General features: G+C 43.0%; 1 long non-coding RNA gene across 1 annotated transcript; it reads left to right on the top strand.

Annotated features, from left to right (window-relative positions):
• The first annotated feature begins 1912 nt into the window (after positions 1-1912).
• LOC147886546 (uncharacterized) lies at positions 1913-6429 on the top strand. The gene is made up of 4 exons (XR_015543273.1): positions 1913-1962; positions 5364-5571; positions 5682-5813; positions 6222-6429. It is a non-coding gene; the product is annotated as an uncharacterized LOC147886546 (long non-coding RNA).
• Positions 6430-7248: the final 819 nt, after the last annotated feature.

Below are 7248 nucleotides of genomic sequence, written 5' to 3'. Positions count from 1 at the left end.
ATGGTCTGACAAGATAGGACAGTATCTTGTCACTATTGGCTTTCAGATTTCCAAGGCAGATTTCTCACTCTATGTGAGAAAAACAGAGAAAGGTATTATGCTGCTTGTCATTTATGTTGATGATTTGATCATCACAGGTGATAGTGATGAAGATATCCTTCATGTGAAAATGCTATTGAAGCAGAAGTTTGAGATGAAGGATTTGGGAGAGCTGCGTTATTTCTTGGGCATTGAGGTGATTAGATCACCAAGTGGGATACAACTCTTGCAGAGGCAGTATGGATTGGACATGCTGTCCAAATATGGGATGACAGGCTGTAAGCCTATTTCAGTTCCTTTGGAGCAGAATGTGCAGCTGAGCACAGATGCAAGTGAGCTTCTGGAAGACCCTACTAATAGTAGGAAGTTTGATTTATATGACTATTACTAGGCCAGATTTGAGCTATGCTGTTGGATTGGTAAGTCAGTTTATGCAGGCTCCAAGGAAACCGCATTTGGATGTGGCTAGACGCATACTGAGGTATGTGAAGTCCACATTGTAGTATGGACTATTTTATGAGGCTGGGGTTCAGATACAGTTGCATGGATACACTGATGCGGATTGGGCTGGTAGTATTTCTGATAGACGATCTACCAGTGGATATGTGTTCTCTTTTGGGAGTGTTGCAGTCACCTGGAGCAGCAAGAAACAGCTTACAGTTGCCTTGTCGAGAACAGAGGCTGAGTACAGGGGTGCAGCAATGGCTGCACGTGAGGTAGCTTGGTTGCATAAGCTACTTTATGATATGCATCAGTCTATAGATGGGCCAGTTGTCATTTATTATGACAACATGAGTAGTATACACTTGGTATAAATATCCCAGTCTATCATGCTAGAACAAAGCACATTGAGGTGCATATCACTATGTGCGGAAGAAGGTTTTACTAGGTCTTATTGATCTAGTTTATGTTAGCACAGAGGATCGGGTAGCTGACATATTCACAAAGGCATTGGGCGCAGAGAAGCTGCGCAAGTTCAGAGACCTGCTTGGTGTGCAAGAATTAGGATTGAGCTCGAGGGGGAGTGTTGAGATATCAAGCTCCACTCGTGATATGCCAGGGTGACCGTTGTGCATTTATGTCACCAACTTGTTAGCTGAAGATGCGGTTGGTACACCGCCCATGAATAATAGCTAGATGACAGCTATCCTTATCTACTCTAGTTCGTGGCTCAGTTAGTATGCCACCTTAGTTAGTTGAGTTTGGTTTGAGACCCACATATAAGGTTCTTCTATTTTTCTTTGTACTAGAGTTCTTTTGGCTTTCACAACTAAGAAGAGGAAAACTGTTTTCAGCCTCCACCTTTGTGTGTATTCCCCCATTGTGTATGTGAGAAAGCCGCAAGTGAGACTCCTTCCCTCTCTCCCACTATCTTCACAGAAGGAGTTTCAACGGAGTATCCAAATCAATGACTCACAACTTAATGACTCACCAACTCAAGGAGATGTAGCAAAGTATCCAAGGTTTGGTGGCCGCCATCCAATAAATCTTTGAATAGGACACCACATAGCCGCCATCCAATAAATCTTTGAACAGGACACCACATAGTCGCTAAACATTCTCGTCTATTGAAAATCTTATCATTACAATGAAAACATGGGACGTGCAAAGATCACATATAAATGCTCACAAGGTGGCAGTACCCTAAATGACGGCAAGTCTTTGATGCTCGTGAGGTGTCAACAAATTTAGCCAGGAGTGGCCATTAAATAGCAAGGAGTGGCCATTCAAAACTAACCAGCTAGTTATTAAAACTAACTAGATAGTGCTACTATTTCCTAAACCCAAACCCAAATAGTTAGCATCATCTTTGGACACATGGAAGCATCAGGTCGACGAGCTACTCAAAGGAGTTGCACAAGATAATTCAGAGGTTCAAGTCGACAAGATTCTTCAGAGAAGCTTCAGGTCAACGAGCTTCAGGTAGGCTTCGCATTCTTGAACTCTCGAATGTTGGAATGCTGGAATGCAAAAACGTTTCAAAATGATGAATTTTCTAGACGAATTTCTTGAGCCCTAGAGCTTGCAAGCTTGCAAACATTCTAACTCGTAAGCTCGCAAGCGATGGCTTTGTTGCAACCTGCATTTCCCACATCACGTTGGAAGCCATGCTTTGATCGTTCTGGCTCTCATCTGTGGCAACTCGCTTTGATTGCTGGCTGCCTCTGTCTGGCAACTCGCTCGATTGCTCTCTGCCTTCTCTAGCTATAGCGCCCTACCTCTAGCATCGTTCTTTCTGCTACTATGGCGTTCGAGGATTGGAAATACAAAAGGTTAGAATTGGAGTAGGAGCTTTTCTTCCATTTCATCTTCTTCCTGCTCCCTCTTCTCTTCGGTTCCTTCCATCTTCCTCCTCCTCCCCATTGCATCCCTTCATTCCCCTCTCCATCACCGGCAAAGATAGCACGTCCTCACTGCCGCTGCAGAATCTCAATCCTCTCACATCCATCACGTTTTGATCTATGCCTCTTGAGGATCGCCATAGCCCGGATGCGTAGAACTTTTTGGTATTTCTCTAATGCTGACAGCCATGGTATGCCGGTATGTCCCGTTTCTTTGCAAGCAATGGGATCAACGATTGTCATGGTATTCCAAACACTCAACGATTGCTCTAATCAACTTGCATTGATAGAGATTTCTTCACCCGATAGTATAAGGATGTTTGCAAAGAAATGCCATAGCCCCTACGCGCAGAACTCTAGATGAAGAGGAGTTGGAGCAGACCTTGGACGCAAGGGATCGCCATAGCCCGGCAGCCCCGAACTTGGTGAACAAAAGAAACCGAACAAGCGTCGATTAACAGTGATGCAGATTTTGCCGCACTCATTCCAGCCTTCGCTTTTCGCTCACCACATACGACCGGAGGTAGGAATATATCGTCCTACTAGCTTCCTAATCTTGAAGCAAGGAGGCTTTGAGAGCCCCTTGATTTTAGGCAACATGGCTCCCAGGAGGCCGTGATATCGCGGCCTCATGGGATTCATATTTGCCCCAAATCAGGGGGCTCTCAAAGGCCTAAAGCTTGACGAAATGCTAGGAAACAAATCTGCATGTAGAGGTCATAGTGGATGTTTGCCTTCATCCATCATGGTATGTTCTTCCTCTTCTGTTGCTTCTTCCATCTCTTTCATCTGGGTTTTTGCTTCTCCCTTCCTTTATGTTGCCATTCCAATCCATGTAGTTTTTCGTGTATTCATTTACGTGATTGAGGCTACCTCAATTTTGAGGCTTTGAGGCTACCTTGATTTGAGGCAAACATGGCTCCCACGAGGCCACGATATCACGGCCCCTTGGGAGCCATGTTTGCCCCAAATCAAGGGGCTTTCAAAGGCCTTTGGGATTCTCAGATTCATACAAAGGAAGGTGTTCTCAGATTCATATGAATCAAGTTGAGAATAATTCTCAGAATCATACATGTCATTCTATGCCAATCACAAACTGTCCCGCCACATTTTTATGTCATTCTACGACAGTGTCTATCGTAGAACTGCTCTCTCCAGCTCACTTTTTCCTCCATCTGGCTTTCACTTTCCATCTCTGGACCCACATCTCCTATTTGCTTCTTGCTCTCATGATAGTCCCTGGAGCATTGTCATATTGCATTGTTGGATTCCATAGTCCCAGAGGGCTGCTCTTGAGAGCCCCATGAAATGGGGCAAAGCATGCTCCCAGGGGGCCGCGATATCACGGCCCCTTGGGAGCATGCTTTGCCCCATTTCATGGGGCTCTCAAGAGCAGCCTATGTGGCTAGAAGCCACTTCGAAATCTCTTTCATTCGCTGATTTTTGGAATGGATCCTCCCTCATATTGGCTAAATTGTTGAGCAATTTCCATCCAGTTCAATTCCCTATAACTATAACTAGTTTCATCTTAGTACATTATAGCTACAATTAGTTATATGTTAGTAAACTTTAACTAGTCTGAGTTGTGTATATGTTAGTTGTATGTTCTCATATTTCTTATATGCAAGTATATTCTAGATGTTACTTATATGTTAGTGTACTATAACTAGTATATTAACTAGTTATACTTACATATGTAGTTATGATTCATCAGGAGGATTAGTGTTAGATGTCACAATACTAACAAATCTACAATGAAAAAATAGTGACTAGTCAGTATTCTACCTACTTTACTCACATATAGTTAGTATACCTACGAATTAACATGGATGTTACTCTGAGATGTTACTGGTATACTACCTAGTTATTATACTATGTGACTAACATAAAAGAGCCCTACCAAGACGAGAGGGAGGGGCAAAGAGAAAGTGTGAGCCCTACCAAGACGAGAGGGAGGGGCAAAGAGAAATCCCGGACACATCCCAAAAAAAAAGGGGGAAAGAGGACCAGAAAGGTTCAAGAGGAACTCGGGCGGGAGATCAAGGTGGGGACAAATCAGAGATGGATGTTCCTGCTAGCACAGAAGACACGACTACTGATGTGCATGATGCAGATGTTGTGGGAGATGAGATGGACTCAATGGTGGAAGATAATTCCTTGGATCTTGTTAGTGGGGGTGATGTTATTTCAAGATGCAGAATTCTCAGTTCAGATGAGTGTCCTAGGTTGCCCTTGTGTAGACTTCTTACATATGCCAGGGTTAGGGGTTTGAGAAGTGATGTGGTTGCACTTGAGAGTGCTTTCCAATACGAGGGATATCTCCCTGAGAAGGGTGCATTTATAGTTTCTGTTTGCACTGGGAGTGGAGAGGAGATAGAGGTTACATCTGAGATCAGGCAGACTTGGTCACTGGTGTGGCGAGAAGTTGAAGAAGTATTCGAGAAGGAACTTGCAACAAAGTCTGATTTGCTATACCTATATAACAAGATGTTCTATGTGTGGGAAGGAAACCATAAAACCATGGCTTGGATGGCTGTGATTGAGGAATCATATAGAGAGACCAAAGCATAGCATATTAGGGTGATGTGCACCTTGATTGACCCATGAAAGACAATTGAAATAGAGGTTACATCAGAGATCAGGCAAACTTGGTCACTGATGTGGCGAGAAGTTGAAGAAGTATTCGAGAAGGAACTTGCAACAAAGTCTGATTTGCTATACCTATCTAACAAGATGTTCTATGTGTGGGAAGGAAACCATAGAACCATGGCTTGGATGGCTGTGATTGAGGAATCATATAGAGAGACCAAAGCATAGCATATCAGGGTGATGTGCACCTTGATTGACCCACGAAAGACAATTGAAATTTCTCTTTTGGCAAGTTTGCAGCGCATGAACTCATAAGATTTTTTTAATAGTACTGTTTTTTTCTAGTCTTCATTCAATTTTGGGTAGAAGAACTCTGAAATTTTTTCTTTGTAGATTGAATGAGCATGCTGTGATCACGCCTAGCTTGAGGGGTGTGCTCATAAATGCCAACAACATTTGTGAGTGCGATGCCCAAGCTTTCATGAACTCCTTGTCCTCACAAGAGCACAAGGCAATTAACAATGCCAGAACCAAGGAGGTTAAGGGGAATGCTGGTTGGTACCCTTTGAGTAGAGGGTATTTGGCACAGCTTGTATTCCAGGTGATACTAATATTTCTATCCACCCTAAGATTTTATTGTTATGAAAAGCCTCATTGATTGTTTGTCAATGCTAAAAGGTGCATTTTGGTTGCTTTCATTATATCTTGCAGGTTGAATTTAACACTGATGTCAAGAGAGCTCTAGAGAGGATCAAATCTGCAGTTCCAGTAGAGGAGAGAGCAGTGGCAGAGAAGAAGGAGATAGATGCAGTGCAAAGAAAAATATCCGATCGGATGGGATGGGTAACTTTTCTCTTGGTTTATGGCTCAAGTACATTGGTCAATTTAAAAAGTTCTAGAAATCATGCCCAGTAATGTTTTGTAGGTGCTCAATTGTCTTGACCCCCAACTAGGGGATGTTTGGAAAGACAAGATATTTTCTTTAAACTTTGATGTTGTGGAGAATCTTATCACTCTTGAAAAGATTAAGTGCATTGCCCTTGCACCATTGAAATTGGAGAAGAAAATTCAGTACCTGTCTTTGTTGGAGGCTAGCACAATCATGCGGAATATGTATCACATGCCTCCTTCAGATATTCCATACCGAGCGTAAGCCAAATAAGTCTCCTTTTTTTGTGCTATTGATTCGGCAATCATAATATTACTTCTTGTGTTTTGTTATTCCAATGCGATGGCATATTGCTATTACAGGTGGCTAGCCTGAGAAATTTTCTTGGAGAAGATTGAAAGTCATGCCATTGGTGTGCTTGAGGAGCTAAAAAGCATTGGGCGGTTGTTTGCCCTACCTTCTGATTACAGTCTTGGTCAATATTTTGACGACATCAAATTGGAGGGAAGAAAGTGTATGTTTACCTCTTTGAAAATTAGAGAGTCTAGTGAACTTAGTGGTGTTGGGAAGGAGAAGGTAGCTACCAAGATGATAGAACTGGATCAAGCAGCTCACCGAGTCATCTTTAGGTGAACACTTTGTCGATTCTTCCAACATGTATTCTTTTCCATTCATTGTTTGCCTCATAATTCTAACCACTGTTACCATTGGGAATGGCTCAGATATCTCACATGTTTGAAGAATGAGATCAAGATCGATGAGCTTCCGAGACATTGCAAGGGTTGGACAGAGATGGCCAATCCAACTACCTGTATGTATCCTAAGTCCATGCATGGACACTCACAGTCGGAGCTTGTCAATTGCCCTATATATATATATATATATACTCCATTTGCTATGTACCCCCCCCACCACCCTCTCTCTCTCTCTCTCTCTCTCTCTCTCTCTCTCTCTCTCTCTCTCTCTCTCTCTCTCTCTCTCTCTCTCTCTCTCTCTCCCCCCCCCCTCTGTCTCTCTCTGTCTGTCTGTCTGTCTATCTATCTCTCTCTCTTGTGTGTCACTATTGGTGCTGCTCTATCCCTCTACCTCTCCCTCTTTTGTGCCTCTATTGGACCTGCATTGCCCTATGTAGGAGTCCCATTCTTGTTTCTACAGCCTCTACAAGTGTGATAAGAAGCAAGGCTACAAGAACATGCAATGTTGTGACCTCTTGTGTCTTCCACAACACCAAAAATGCATTGGATGTTGGATCCCTTGCACTTACATCTTCAATGACTGGATAGTGATGAAACGATCAGCCAAAGGTCTACATAAGCTTCCCAAGAGCATGAGAGGTGATATCTTGCATAAGTGGAAGGGCCGCATCTTGAAGTTAAAGTTTAGGAAGAA

This window comes from Dipteris shenzhenensis, chromosome 24 (assembly GCF_047967505.1).
Source record: "Dipteris shenzhenensis isolate YYH24624 ecotype China chromosome 24, Dip_SZ_1.0, whole genome shotgun sequence".
Lineage (NCBI taxonomy): Eukaryota > Viridiplantae > Streptophyta > Polypodiopsida > Gleicheniales > Dipteridaceae > Dipteris > Dipteris shenzhenensis.
The sequence above is the reverse complement of the archived record's forward strand: the minus strand, read 5'-3'. Positions and strand labels throughout refer to the sequence as shown.